The sequence below is a fragment of the Mustela nigripes genome, chromosome 6 (assembly GCF_022355385.1).
Source record: "Mustela nigripes isolate SB6536 chromosome 6, MUSNIG.SB6536, whole genome shotgun sequence".
In the NCBI taxonomy this organism is placed as follows: domain Eukaryota; kingdom Metazoa; phylum Chordata; class Mammalia; order Carnivora; family Mustelidae; genus Mustela; species Mustela nigripes.
Window position 1 is genome coordinate 71,276,356 of NC_081562.1, and position 15,237 is coordinate 71,291,592.

Genomic DNA, 15,237 nt, shown 5'->3' on the forward strand with positions numbered 1-15,237 from the left:
CTAGACTTTGGCTTTTTTTTTTAAATCATGTACTTTAAAAAACATACATTCCTTCCAATTTGGAGAGAAATAATACACTAATGCTTTCACATTTCAGATACTATCTCTTGTATTTTTGTACAATTTGTTTGTATTTTATACTAAACAAACAGTTGACATTTCAAAAATTTAAAAATTGTATTTTGAATTGTGAAATAATTTAATAGCAAATTATTAAAAAAAATACTTTGAGTGGCATCTGGCTAGCTGAGTCAGTAGAGCATGTGACTCTTGATCCGGGGGTTTTGATTTGACCCCCTTATAGGATATAGAGATTACTTAAAATTAATTCTGGAAGATTAAAAACTTTAATGTTATAAGCAAACCTTTACATAAAAGGGGTGTCTGGGTAGCTTAGTTGGTTGGGGGTCCAATCCTTGATTTAGGTTCAGGTCATGATTTTGGCGGCAGCAGATTGAGCCCTGGGTCAGCGTCCACAGTCAGCGGGAAGTCTGCTTCTCTCCTTCTCCCTCTCCCTCTGCCCCTGCCCCAGCTATACAAATGCAAGAACTTGCATTCTCTCTCTCTCAAATAAATACATTAATCTTTAAAATACATAAGAAATGTCTATTCTTATCAACTTGATCTATATGTTCAATGCAGTTCCAGTCCAAATCCCAACAAGTTATTTTTGTGCATATTGACAAACTGTAAAGTTTATGTGGAGAGGAAAGAGACCCAGATTGGCCAATGAAATACTGAAGAAGAACAAAGAAGACAGACACTACCCATGTTCAAGACTTACTATAAAGCTACAGTGATTAAGACAGTGAAGTATTAGCAAAGAATAGACAAATCAGTGTAACCCAATAATCAATGCAAAAAAAGATTCATATAAATATAGTTAACTAATCTTTGAAAAAGCATAAGGCTATTCAATGGAGAAAGGATAATTTTTTCAATAAATAGTGCTGGAAGGACTTGATGTCCACATACACGAAAAGAGGAATCTAGACATAGACTTTATATCTTTCCCAAAATTAACTCAAAATGGATTATATACCTAAGTGCAAAAAAAAAAACCTATTAAATTCTTAAGACAAAACATAGGGGAAAATCTAAGTGACCTTGGGTTTGGCAATGACTTTTTAGATACAACATCAAAAACATAACCCATGAAAGGAAAAATGGTGAGTGGGACTTCATTAAAATTGAAAACTTTTGCTCTGTGAAGAACAGTTAAGAAAATGAAAAGCGGGGCGCCTGGGTGATTCAGTGGGTTAAAGCCTCTGCCTTCAGCTCAGGTCATGATCCCAGGGTCCTAGGATCGAGCCCCGCATTGGGTTCTCTGCTCAGCGGGGAGCCTGCTTCCCTTCCTCTCTCTCTCTCTCTCTGTGCCTGACTCTCTATAAAAAAAAAAAAAAGAGAGAGAGAGAGAGAAAAGCCAAACTACATGACTGGAAGAAAATATTTTCAAAACACATATATGATAAAAGACTTGTGCCCAAAATACACAAAGAACTCTTAACAATAGGGGAAAAAAAACAATTTCAAAATGGGCAAAGGAGGCAGTGTCTGGGTGGCTCAGTCGACTAACCATCAGACTCTCAGTTTTGGCTCAGATCATCATCTCAGGGTTGTGAGATTGAGCCCCATGTTGAGCCTACTTAAGATTCTCTCTCTCCCTCTCCCTCTGCCCCACTCCCCAAGTACTCTCTCTCCCTTCCTCTTTCTCTCAAATAAATAAATAAATCTTAAAAAAAAAAAAAAAGAAAGAAAGCTGTTTTATTTTTTAGGTATCACTTATCACCATGTAAGTTGTCTTGAAATCAACATATTTACTTTTTTAGAATCTATCTTTTGTACTACAATGTTACCCCCAGGAGAGCAAAGCCACAGTCTATCTTGTCTGTTGCCATACTGACTGGCTAGTGCCTAGAGCATAAAAGGTACCCAATAAATAAATGTTTAAGCCCACCTAGTTAGCTCCTGAAATTCTGCCAGTCTCACATAAGAATAGCCCTCAATCAAGGGTTGTATTTTCTCATCCCCATAGAGTACTCTGATTATGTTGAGCTGTTCTACCTGATTACTTCCTAGACCACAGGCCAGCCCATAAATTATCTTTGGCTTTGGAACAAATTCTTTGCTGCAGGGTATCATTAAATCTGCCCAGCACTCTGCAACAGGTCTAGAGTATAGAGGATAGTTATGAAAATATAACATCGAAGCGCACCTGGGTGGCTCAGTTGGTTAAGCATGTGCCTTCAACTCAGGTCATGATCCCAGGGTGCAGGGATCAAGTCCCACATCAGGGTCCCTGCTCAGCAGGGAGTATGCTTCTCTCCCTCTGCCTGCTGCTCCCCCTGCTTGTGCATGCTCTCTCTCTCTCTCTCTCTCTGGCAAATACATACATACATACATCCATACATACATACATACATCACTGATATGAAATGTCAGACATGTTTTAATCCCCTTCCCGTATTTAGCATGACATTGGCGTCTCCAATACCTGCCTCCTATCTCTGGTTCTTAAAGTCCCACTCATTTTTCAGAGTTTACTGTCCAATGATCAGGTTGATCGAGCTGAAGGGGAGCAGAATTTACCATCTCAAAACATGTCACTTTGGCATAAGGATTATTTTGAGCTAAAGGCAATCAAAACCCAGCATATTCAGGAAAAGCTCTTTACCTCCCCCTCAACTGCCTAAATTTACATTGGAAGGGGGGCTGGAAAAAGAGCTATTCCAGAGGTACCTTTTTCCCTAGGAAACTTATCTGCATAGCAGGGCAAACTTTGTTTTCTAAACATCTCCTCTGACTACCTACAGATGGTCTTCCTCCCCTTCATATTCCCAAACCATTACCCCTTTTCTTAGCTCAGAATGTTTCATGAGCTTCAGTTACCTGGCTGTCCTTTGAGTATCCCCATCTTTATAGGGCTTCCACATACATAATTTTGTTTGTTTTTCTTTGGTTAACCTGATTTATATCAATTTAATTTAGAGCAACCAAAAAAAACATAGAATGGATGAAGGGAAAATTTTTCTATCCCTATAAAAACCTATCTGGATTTCCCTAGTCCAAATTTACTTTTCCCTTTTCTATATCTTTTAGAACACCTAACAAATTCTGTCATATGCCACCCACATTGTAGATGTAAGTCATAAAGATTGTGCTACACATAAAAGACTAGTAAAACATTTATAACCTGTTACATAATGAGCATTTTGTATAAGGGAATGAAAAGATCGTTGAATATAATTCCAGAGGCTCTGGTAATACATTTTTAAATAACAGTGGAGTTAACTTCACAAAGAATTTGCAGAAGAAAATATTCTGTGACAAGATTATATGGTGACATCTAATAGCTAAATCAGACATCAAATTGAAAACATATTTAGGGGTGCTTTGGTGGCTCAGTGGGTTAAAGCCTCTGCCTTCGGCTCAGTTCATGATCCTGGGGTCCTGGGATCGAGCCCCACATCAGGCTCTCTGCTCAGTGGGGCACCTGCTTCCCACTCTCTCTCTGCCTGCCTCTCTGCCTACTTGTGATCTCTCTCTGTGAAAAAAATAAATAAAATCTTTAAAATGACTCATTCTTGGGGCACCTGGGTGGCTCAGTGGATTAAACAGCTGGCTCTTGATTTCGACTTAGGTCATGAACTTAGGGTTGTGGAATCAAGCCCACATTGGCTTCTCATTCAGTGCAGTCCACTTAAGAGTCTCTCTCTCCCCTCTCTCTCTGCTCCTTCCACTTCCTTCCTCTGAAATAAATAAATAAAAATCTTAAAAAAAAGAATCACTCTTGTGTGCCCAACAGAGAATCAGAGTTATTTAATGTCATTGTAAAGTGAATTGAAAATTCAGAAGTCAAAAACATCTGTGATACTTGACATTAAAGGATGTGGTAGTGGGGCATGGCTGGCTCAGAAGAGCATATGACTCTTGATCTGGAAGTGTGAGTTTAAGCTCCACATTGGGTATAGAGATTACTTAAATTAATAAATAAATAGGGGTGCCTGGTGGACTCAATGGATCAAGTGTCTGCCTTCAGCTCAAGTCATGATCCCAGGGTCCTGGGACCCACCCCGTGTGGGTTCTTTGCTCAGCTGGGAGTCTGCTTCTCCATCTCATTCTGCCTGCCGTGCCGCCTGCTTCTATCCTCTCTCACTCTCTGTGTCAAATAAATGAAATCTTTTTTAAAAATTAAACTTTTTTAAAAATGTAAAAGATATGAATACTCTGTTCTTCTATTCCCCCACCAAAATGAAAAAGGAAGACCTTCTACATGCTTAGATTTTCAGAGATGCTGCATAAAAATGAGGCTACACCTGTTCTGCACTTCACAATTTTAAGACAGCCTAAGGGGTCTGGGCATGTTTAAAACTACAACAGCCACATTAAGCAGCGGAAAAAGGCTGTGCTACTTACACATGTTATACACAGTTATAAGAGCTAATTAATATTTAACTCTATAAAACACGTCTATTAGTGCTTGTTCTAGCTTGCTTCTCTTTCATATTCCTAGAATCAGATTATTACTCCATTATTTCACACAATAGATGAAGTCCTTGAGAGCAAGAATTCTATCATTTTCCTCTTTACATCATCCTCCATGGTTTCAAAGCAATGTCTTGCATATTGTAAATACAATTATAGATTTAATTGAACAGAGAAAGTTTCATTGTAATTTTTACCATCTAGGGACACCTGGTTGGCTCAGTCAGTTAGGCGTCTGTCTGCCTTCAACTCTGCTCATGATCCCAGAGTTCTGGGATTGAGTCCCACATTGGGCTCCTTGCTCAGACGGGAGCCTGCTTCTCCCTCTGCCTGCTGTTCCCTTGCTTGTGCTCTCTCTGTGTCTCTGACAAATAAATAAATAAAATCTTTTTTAAAAAAATTTTTTAACCATCTGAAATACATAAGTGGAAAACTTTTAAAAATCTACATAGGAATGAAGCACTTCACTGGCTCAGCTGGTAGAGCACGTGACTCTTGATCTTGGGGTGTGGGTTTAAGCCCCATGTTGGGCAGAGAGATTACTTAAAAAAAAAAAAAAAAAACAGGGGCACCTGGGTGGGTCAGTTGGTTGAGTGTCTGCCTTCAGCTCAGGTCATGATCTCAGGGTCCTGGGATCAAGCTCCTCCATGTCGGGCTCCCAGTTTAGCAGGGGGTTTGTTTCTCCCTCTCCTTCCTTTCCCCTTGCTCGTGTTCTCTCTCTCTCTCTCTTTCTCTCCCTCTCAAAATAAATAAAATATTTTAAAAATTAAATAAAAGACTATTTGTTTAAAAAAATCTTTATAGGTTGGGGTGCCTGGGTGGCTCAGTGGGTTAAGCCGCTGCCTTCGGCTCAGGTCATGGTCTCAGAGTCCTGGGATCGAGTCCCGCATCGGGCTCTCTGCTCAGCAGGGAGCCTGCTTCCTCCTTTCTCTCTGCCTGCCTCTCTGCCTACTTGTGATCTCTGTCTGTCCAATAAATAAATAAAATCTTTAAAAAAAAATCTTTATAGGAGTAATGAAAGGGGATGCACCTTACCGAATGTTGAGTCATTTCATAAAGCCATAAATTGTGAGGTCAACACAGGAACAAATAGATCATTCATGGACTAGACCTAAGGAAAAAAGAAGAGAAAGAAAAAAACCAAAGTATATATGGGTAGTTAATTGCAATAAAGGTAATATTCTCAATCAGTGGGAAAACAATAATTTAAAAATCATATTGAGATCATATTTTTCATGGAATTTGATGAAGTGGGTTTAGCAGTGCTTATTATTGTTCTTCAAGTGGTATTAATTAAAAGTTCACAAGTGTTGATCAATACTTAATCGTAATTCTATATAAATCAGTGGCAAAAAAACATCACCTTACAGGTAAAAGAACAAATATTTTGCCTATTTAAACCCTGTGTTTTCTTTTTAAATTCATTTTTCCAAGGATTTAGCTGATGATTGGCATTTATTAGGCACTTAATAATCATTTGTCAAATGATGAAATGGGTGATAAGATAAATATGTTCTACATTACAGTTTGAAACTATTTTTTTAGGGACGCCTAGGTGGCTCAGTCTGTTAGGTGTCTGTCTTCGGCTCAGGTCAAGATCCCAGGGTCCTGGGATAGAGTCCCCATCGTGTTCCTTGCTCAGCAGGGAGCCTGCTTCTCCCTCTGACTGCTGCTCCCCCTGTTTGTGCATTCTCTCTCTCTCTCTCTCTCTCTCAATCTGACAAATAAATAAATAAGATCTAAAGAAAAAAAATTTTTTTTCAGACTCCTAAGGCATACTGATTTGAATAATCACTCTATATTATTTTACTACCATTCCAACTTTACCAGATGTACCTAATCGCTTTAACATTGATTCCGAAGTTAAACATTTAATATCTCTCTTCTTACGCCTATTCCATATCACTTAATGAGTGTTTGAAACAATATTTTGATAGCCGTAGGTAAGGGTTTCAGAGCAACTTTGTGTGCACACAAATTACAAAAGGCCATTGTCTACTACCTGTGTAACCGCCACATATGAAAAACACACATCAAGTAATGACCACTTACTGCAGCTTCAGATTTTATTCTATCTTGTCCAAAACATAGTTTTGCTTTCTAGCTCTTTAAAACATATTACACAGAGATTAGAGAGGTAATGAAGGAGTTTAAAAGGATTTGAGATTTGTAGTTAGAATTCCTGCTATAGAATTTGAGAAACTTATGTAATCTTTTTGAACCTCAGTTTCCTTATCTGCAAAATAGTGATAATAACAGGGATGTCAAGAAGATTTAAGTAGATGGTTGTCGGATATTCAAAATAATCGCTGGTCCTAATAAGGGCTCAAATCTCAAATTTTATGAGTCCTTATTACTAAATGTTTATCCGAACTAAATGAAATGGTACATAATAAATAGTTATTATTAGATGAGATTGTTCTGGGCACCTAGGTGGCTCAGTTGGTTAAATGTCTGCCTTCAGCTCAGGTCATGATCCCAGGGTCCTGGGATAGAGTTCCACAGGGGGCTCCCTGCTCAGCGGAGAGTCTGCTTCTGCATCTCCCTCTGCCTGCCATTTCCCCTGTGCGTACCCTACCCTCTCTCTCTCTGTCAAGTACATAAATAAAATCTTTAAAAAAAATTTTTAAATGAGATGGTTTTATTATTAATAAACCATGGAAGAAAAAAGGCTTTCTTAACTTAACCCAGGGAATTGTTCCAATGTTTTGACATTAGTTCAGTAAATGAGTTTCAAAACCCAGAACTGAGTCACAGCTTTGGGGTCTGCCTATCCCAAGGATATTTCTTTCTTCTTTTCTAGGGATAGATTTAATGGAGCTTAAAGGAGAATATTCTGGAAGAACAGTGAGGGGAATATCAAGGACCTGCTTTCACTGGCCCTTTGTAATCCACTACTTCTGCTCATGTTACTCTCCTTTTCTTCCCATGGTGTATTTTAAACCTGCCCTGAGTAACATGACCTGGAAAGAGAGAACAATAGCAAGGAATGAGGACTGACACAGTGTCTGCAAGTCACCTAAACTCAAAGCAGATGCAGAGAGATTGGCAATTGTTTTGTTGGAGGATTTATGGATATGAAAATTCTGAAGATTACTGCTGAAGAGTTAAGTGAAATACCAGTTGTTTTTTTGGTTTTAGTTTGTTTTTTAAGTGAAGATGGGTAGTATGAGCCCTCTTCATTATAAACTGGCAAGATAAACCAGGATGCCTAGGTAACCACTAGATAAGACCTTATCAGGCAAAGCAGTAATATAACAATCCCGCAGAGCTTTAAGCATAGCAAGGCTAAATCCTGATGGCTTTAAAAGGACAAAGCCTACTGAACTAATTAATTAACTTTTATGATGGTGTCAGGCCATTAGTGACAATGAGGAAACACTGGATTTCATGTATTTGGACTTTGTTAAAATGTAATTCTTCTTGTCAACATGTTAGGACCAAAAGGTCTAGAATCTGGTATTATGCAGTAGAGAGAATTATATAGTAAAGAGAAAATTGACTGGATATCTTGTCCAAATGGTTTGCAGTACCATAGCTGACGAAATGTGCCAAATGGGGCTACTAAAGGATCAGTCCCAGGGATTTTCAATCTGTGACAAGTATGAGACATTTTTTTAAAAAAACAGTAATAGTTTCTACCTACTCCTACAACTTTGAGTCAGTGTCCAGAAATAATAGTAGTCAAACCAAATTATACCTTCTTGACCCAAAGCCATATGTCTGAAATAAACATATAAGAGGTGACAGATACACAGAAAACAGATGGAAAGAAAATTAAAAGTTGGGTTGGGGGGAGAAGAAGAGGCAGAATGGGAGAAAAATCCAATTAATATAAAGTGTCCTAGCTACTCATAAAAGAAATTTAAAACGTATGTATTATATAGATACAAATTGATTCTTTTAATATAATTGTACTTTGTGTTGATCATAAAATAATCAACATTAAAATAGGACACATGTTAAGTCATACAAAATCAAACTTATTAACCTATGGTTGAAAAGAAGGGTCAGAAATTAAGAAACAAAGAAACATTCCTCTAAATAAAAACTGAGTGGAAAAGGAAATTTAAATTCATTAACATTACTTGGGAAATAATTGACATGAAAACAATATATACAAGATGGGCTGTTGCTAAATCAGAACTTATACTTGTGGGTTAATTTATGACTGTTTTGTCATCAAAATAGGAAAAGAATTAGTAAGCACTGTGTTTATAATTTTAAAACACCCTGGCGGGGGGGGCATCTGGGTGGCTTAGTTTGTTCAGCAACCGACTTTTGAATTCAGCTCAGGTCTTGATCTCAGGGTCATGAGTTTGAGTCTAGAGTCGGGCTCCACATTGGGCATGGAACCTACTTAAATAGATGAATAAATAAAATTAAAACACCCTAGGGAAGGAAAGGTGGGAACATGATGAGACCCATAAAATCAATCTCTTTTTGAACTCAGCCACTGCTACCTTAGTTATAATAGAATATAAAAATGTATGGGCTGGGGCGCCTGGGTGGCTCAGTGGGTTAAAGCTTCTGCATCGGGCTCTCTGCTCAGCAGGGAGCCTGCTTTCTCCTGTCTCTCTCTGCCTGCCTCTCTGCCTACTTGTGATCTCTGTCTGTCAAATAAATAAATAAAATCTTAAAAAAAAAAAATGTATGGGCACCTTGGTGGCTAAGTCAGTTAAGAGTGTGACTCTTTCTTTTTAAATTATTTTATTTTATTTTTTAAAGATTTTATTTATTCATTTGACAGAGAGAGAGAAAGAGAGATAGTGAAAGAGAGAGCACAAGCAGGGGGGGGCAGCAGGCAGAGGGAATGGGAGAAGCAGGCTTTCTGCTGAGCAAAGAGCCTGATGTGGGGTTTGATCCCAGGAACCTGGGATCATTACCTGAGCTGAAGGCATCCGCTTAACTGACTAAGCCACCCAGGCTCCCCTTAAATTTTCTTATTAGAGATTTCATTTATTCACTTGAGAAAGAAAGAGCACGAGTTGGAGGGAGGGGCAGAAGGAGAGCAGGCTCCCGACTGAACAGGGAGCCCAGCAGGGGGTTTGATGCCAGGACCTTGGGATCATGACCTGAGCTGAGGCCACACTTAACCTACTGAGCCACCCAGGTGCCCCTAGAGTCCAACTCTTGATTTTGGATCAGGTCCATGATCTCAGGGTCGTGAGATTCTGCCCTGCATCAGACTCTGTGTTGGGTATAAAACCTGCCTAAGTTTTTCTCTCTCAGAGCACCTGGGTGGCTTAGTTGTTAAGCAGCTGCCCTCAGCCCAGGTCATGGTCCTAAAGTCCTGCAATCAAGTCCCGCATCAGGCTCCCTGCTCTGCTGGAAGCCTGCTTCTCCCTCTCCCACTCCCCCTGCTTGTGTTCCCTCTCTTGCTCTGTCTCTGTCAAATAAATAAATAAAATCTAAAAAAAAGATTCTCTCTCTCTCTCCCTCTTCCTCTGCTCCTCCCTGCTTCCCTCAACCCCCCACAACTCACACATGCTCTCTCTCTCTCATGCTCTCTCTCTCAAAAAAAAAAAAAAAAAAAAAGTAAATGGGATCTATACACCTCCAATAACTAATGTGGAAGAAAAAATATTTTCTAAAAGATTATATTGGCAATTGCAGCAAAAAGAATAAATTACCCAGAACTAAAAATGTGCAAGGATTTTTTTCCTATAGTACATACTAATTTTTTAAAAAACTATAAAATATTAATATATATAAAGAAAAAAATCCTGTATTTTTTTTCTGCTCAGCAATAATTATCAGTAACATTAGCATCAGATGATTTGGTTAAAATTATTTAATCAAAATGGCAATTGACCAAGACATATTCCCAGCAATTTTAATTTTCTTTTTTTTTTTTATTAACATATAATATCATTTGCCCAGGGGTACAGGTCTGTGAATCATCAGGCTTACACACTTCACAGCACTCACCATAGCACATACCCTCCCAAATGTTCATAACCCAGCCACCCTCTCCATACCTCACCCCACCCTCAGTTTGTTTTGTGAGATTAAGAGTCTCTTATGGTTTGTCTCCCTCCCGATCCCATCTTGTTTCATTTTATTTCCTTCCCTACCCCTCAAAGCAATTTTAATTTTCAAACATCATGTCCCATTTAACAATTTGTCAGTATTTATTTATATTTTTTCCTTTTTTTTTTTAATTTAAAGACTTTATTTGACAGAGATCACAAGTAGGCAGAGAGGCAGGCAGAGAGAGGAAGGGAAGCAGGCTCCCTGCTGAGCAGAGAGCCAGATGTGGGGCTCAATCCTCTGGGATCATGACCTGAACTGAAGGTAGAGGCTTTAACCCACTGAACCACCCAGGCACCCCTATGTATATTATTTTTATTTATTGTTTAAACCATGGTGATTTGGGAAACTATATGTTAACTGCAATAAAACCCAGTCTATTCTGAATGATAGTTGTGACTTAAGTTTTCAGATTATTGCACCAAAATTATTAAGGTTTAGGAAGTATTAAAATGGCTTTTGAGACTTCATGGCACAATATAAAATCTAAATATGAATCAAATTCTTTGTATTGGAGGAGCTAGTCAAAATTTTACAATGGTTTAAAATGTCTTTTGGAATCTCTGAAATGGAAACACAATTAAGACCTTTTATGAAGCAGATTAAATGAAATTGGTTGTCAAACAATATCACTGTTTTGAATTCTGCCAAGTAACCGGTAGAATTTACATGGGAAATGTTCCTTTGAATTCCATTTGAAATTCTAAAGCCTAAAGTAAAAATGATTCTGACCAGGGACGCCTGGGTGGCTCAGTTGGTTGGACAACTCTGCTCAGGTCATGATCTCGGAGTCTTGGGATGGAGTCCCGCATCGGGCTCCCAGCTCCACAGGGAGTCTGCTTCTCTCTCTCCCTCTCTCCTCACTCATGCTCTCTCTCCCTGTCTCTCTCTCAAATAAATAAATAAAATCTTTAAAAAAAAAATGATTCTGACCATTATGGATAAGGCTATATAATTTAGTTATTAATAATAAGCACTTTACCAAAATTCTCAAATCCTAAAAGCTCTAAAAACCAAAAGTTCTTTTTGACATTTGCCATAGACTAATTAACAATTCAGAGCTAACTGAAACCAAATTACTTATTGTCCTCATTCATTCCACTTTGTGTGAATTCATAAGTTTAAATCAGGTATATTCATTTCTTTGCTTATAGGTAGATTCCCAGACTCTGCTGGAAATGTTATACAAATTTGCTGTATGCTCTGGTTTATCTTTCTAAAAGTTGAAAAATTCTGAGTTCCAAAACACATCAAACCTCGTGGGTTTTGCTAAGGGGTATGGGCTTGTAATATTTAAGGTTTTTTTCCTAATGTATAGTCCGTACCAGACTACTCCAAATGCTTTATTTATCTTAACTTAACTCATCTCACAATACTTAGAAGAAGAGAGGTACAGTGGTTATTTCTATTTTATAGGTCAGGAAACTGACACAAAGAAAGGTGAAATAATTCACAAAGCTAGTAAGGAGTGAAACCTAGATTCATATCACCGCTATATTCAGACAGCGGGCTCTTGAATCAGAGGTCAAGCCTTGCTTAGCAGAGAGGTAAAACAAAGCTAGTTTAATGACTATTCATATTTAGTTTTCTCATTGTAAAATGTGAATGATATTACTAATTAGCTCATCAGATTATTACCTTGATTAAATAAGTCATATAAACTGTTTAACACAATGGCATATAGTATCTACTCAATATGTTTGCTATTGTTAACAGAGTAGTCAGCTTATGTCAACCTAAAATACTTATCACAATGCGGACCTTGAAATACTTAAAGGCAACGAAGATTTTGCATCAGTAAGAAGAAAATATCTGGGGTGCCTGGGTGGCTCAGTCAGTGTGTCTGCCTTCAGCTCAGGTCATGATCTCAGGGTCCTGGGATAGAGCCCTGAGTCAGGCTCCCTCCTCAGCAGGGAGTCTGCTTCTCCCTCTACCTCTGCCCCTTTCCCCTCTCCCCCCATTCATGCCTGCTCTTGCTCTCTCTATCTCTCTCTCAAATAAATAAGTAAATAAATAATATCTCTTTTAAAAAAGAAGGAAAATATCTGTCTGGAGTACATAGGACTGTATTTATAACTTTAAAAAAATAATATATCCGAATGAAACCCATTTTTTTCTTGTGCTGTGGTTTCCATAACATGGTGACATGAGTAGGTAATCAATAAATGTTTCTTGAATGAACAGTGTTGCAAAGTTATAAAGAGGCAACCACATGCTTCAAACTGTGAAATGTTGATTCTGAGTCCATACAAGATACATACCACTGAAAGCCTTGGTTGGTAATGGTAGATAATAAAATGTTAATGAGTTCATTGACTTCACATAAACAAACAATAGAGTCCACAGTACATATTTCATTAGGGTTGTACTGAAGAACATCTTACCATGCTTACCTGGCAAGATGTGCAATAAAGAGCAAAAGGAACAGAGCTTTCCTTCCCATTCTAAATCCCTCAGGCCACAAACTGGCTGACGTAGGAGAAGGGAGACACTCTGGTGAGCTGAACGCAGACCCTAGCAGGTCAAAAACTAAGTTGAACTTTAAGTAACTGAATACCACTGGAAAGCTCTGGGATCTGACTGAGATGTCAGTAAGAGATGAATCAGGGGATTTTGATAGAAGAAGAAGTCATTTAGAAAAATATAAGTTTTATGTTTATACCATACTAAGGGGAGACTGCTTATTAATTTAATTATTGTATATTTTTCTGGTAAAAGGGCTTTGAAAACCTTTCAGAGCCCTTAAAAATTTTAAGAGCCCAGAAGATACTTCAGAATAACTTATAATACATATGAATCACGTGATACCAACATTCTTTTTTTTTTTTTAAGATTTTATTTATTTGAGAGAGAATAAGTGAGAGAGAGCATGAGAGAGGAGAAGGTCAGAGGGAGAAGCAGATTCCCCAAATAGCTGGGAGTCCGATGCAGGACTTGATCCTGGAAGTCCGGGATCATGACCTGAGCTGAAGGCAGCCACCCAACCAACTGAGCCACTCAGGCACCCAATATTCTTAACAAATAACTTATATACCAAAACTGTTACATTATTTATTTCACTTAATTTTATCATGCTAGAATGCCACTTGTGAGTTGTGATTAATAATTTTTCATAAAAGGAGTGGAACACCTAAAACATGTCCTTCCTTTGGTTTGTACCCCCCAAACTCCTACTCATTTTCAAGATCAGTTCAGACTAGTAAAATGAAAAGGCACAGGTGTCTGGTTGTTTCAGTCAGTAAAGCACAAGACTCTTGATCTTGAATTGTGAGTTGAGCTCTACATTGGGTGTAGAGCTTACTGAAAAATAACATCTTAAAAAAATTAAAATAAAATGAAAAGGCAAACTTTCAAAGGGTAGAAAACACTTCCAAACTATGTATCTTGTAGAGGGTTAATATCCAAAGAGCAGATTTGTCAGTTCTTGGAAGGAGGGGGGATGGGGAAAGAATAAGTGAAGATGATCAAAGACCACAAACTTGTAGTTTTAAGATGAACAAGTTCTGGAGATCTTATGAATAACAAGGTGACTATAACTAACAATACTGTTTTATATACCTGAAAATTGCTAAGAGTAAATCTTGAAGTTTCTTATTACACAAAAAAGTAACTTTATGAGGTGATGTGTGTGTTAACTAATCCTATGTATGTTAACTAGCCTCCTCTCATATACCTACACCGAATCATCACATTGTGCACCTTAAACTTACATAATATTGTATGTCAATTTATATCTCAATAAAGCTATGAAAAAAGAAAAGAAACTGTTTGGAAATAGATAGAGATGGCCAATGCATAACATTGTGGATGGGCTAAATGTCACTGAATTGTTCAGTTGTTTGGTTTTTTTTAAAAGATTTTATTTATTATTTATTTGACAGACAGAGATCACAAGTAGGCAGAGAGAGAAGGGGAAGCAGGCTCCCTGCTGAACAGAGAGCCCGATGTGGGGCTTGATCCCAGGACCCTGGGATCATGACCTGAGCGGAAGGCAGAGGCTTTAACCCACTGAGCCACCCAGGCGCCCCTGAATTGTTCAGTTTTAAATGGTTACTTTTGTTATGTCGATTTCATTTTAATGAAAACAGAAAGTAAAAGACCAGTAGAAATGTCGTCTTTAGTAAAGTCACAGGTAATACACTTCCATTTCATCCTATGTGATAATTATCTGTCCATGTTTCTTTTCCCCTAACTGGATGTATGCTCTGTAAAGATAGAAACTACGTTTATCTGTTTTTGTATTCCCTACCTAGCACAATGCCTACCACATAGCAGGCACTTAGAAAATCACTGAGTTAAAAAGTATGGGGCGCCTGGGTGGCTCAGTGGGTTAAGCCGCTGCCTTCGGCTCAGGTCATGATCTCAGGGTCCTGGGATCGAGTCCCGCATCAGGCTCTCTGCTCAGCAGGGAGCCTGCCTCCCTCTCTCTCTCTCTGCCTGCCTCTCCATCTACTTGTGATTTCTCTCTGTCAAATAAATAAATAAAATCTTTAAAAAAAAAAAAGTTAGTACCCAATTATATGTCCTGTACTGTTTCCATTTTAGACCTATGACAAATGAAAACGTCTTTTCTAGATGAGATAATAAACTGTGTTCTGTGGTTAACAAGATTGGAGGAATAAACAAATCAATTTTGTTTTAATTGTAAAAAAAAAAACAAAACCTTCCTTTTATGTATTTCTTATCAAGAAAGTTGAAGTTAAGTTTTGGATGGCTAGC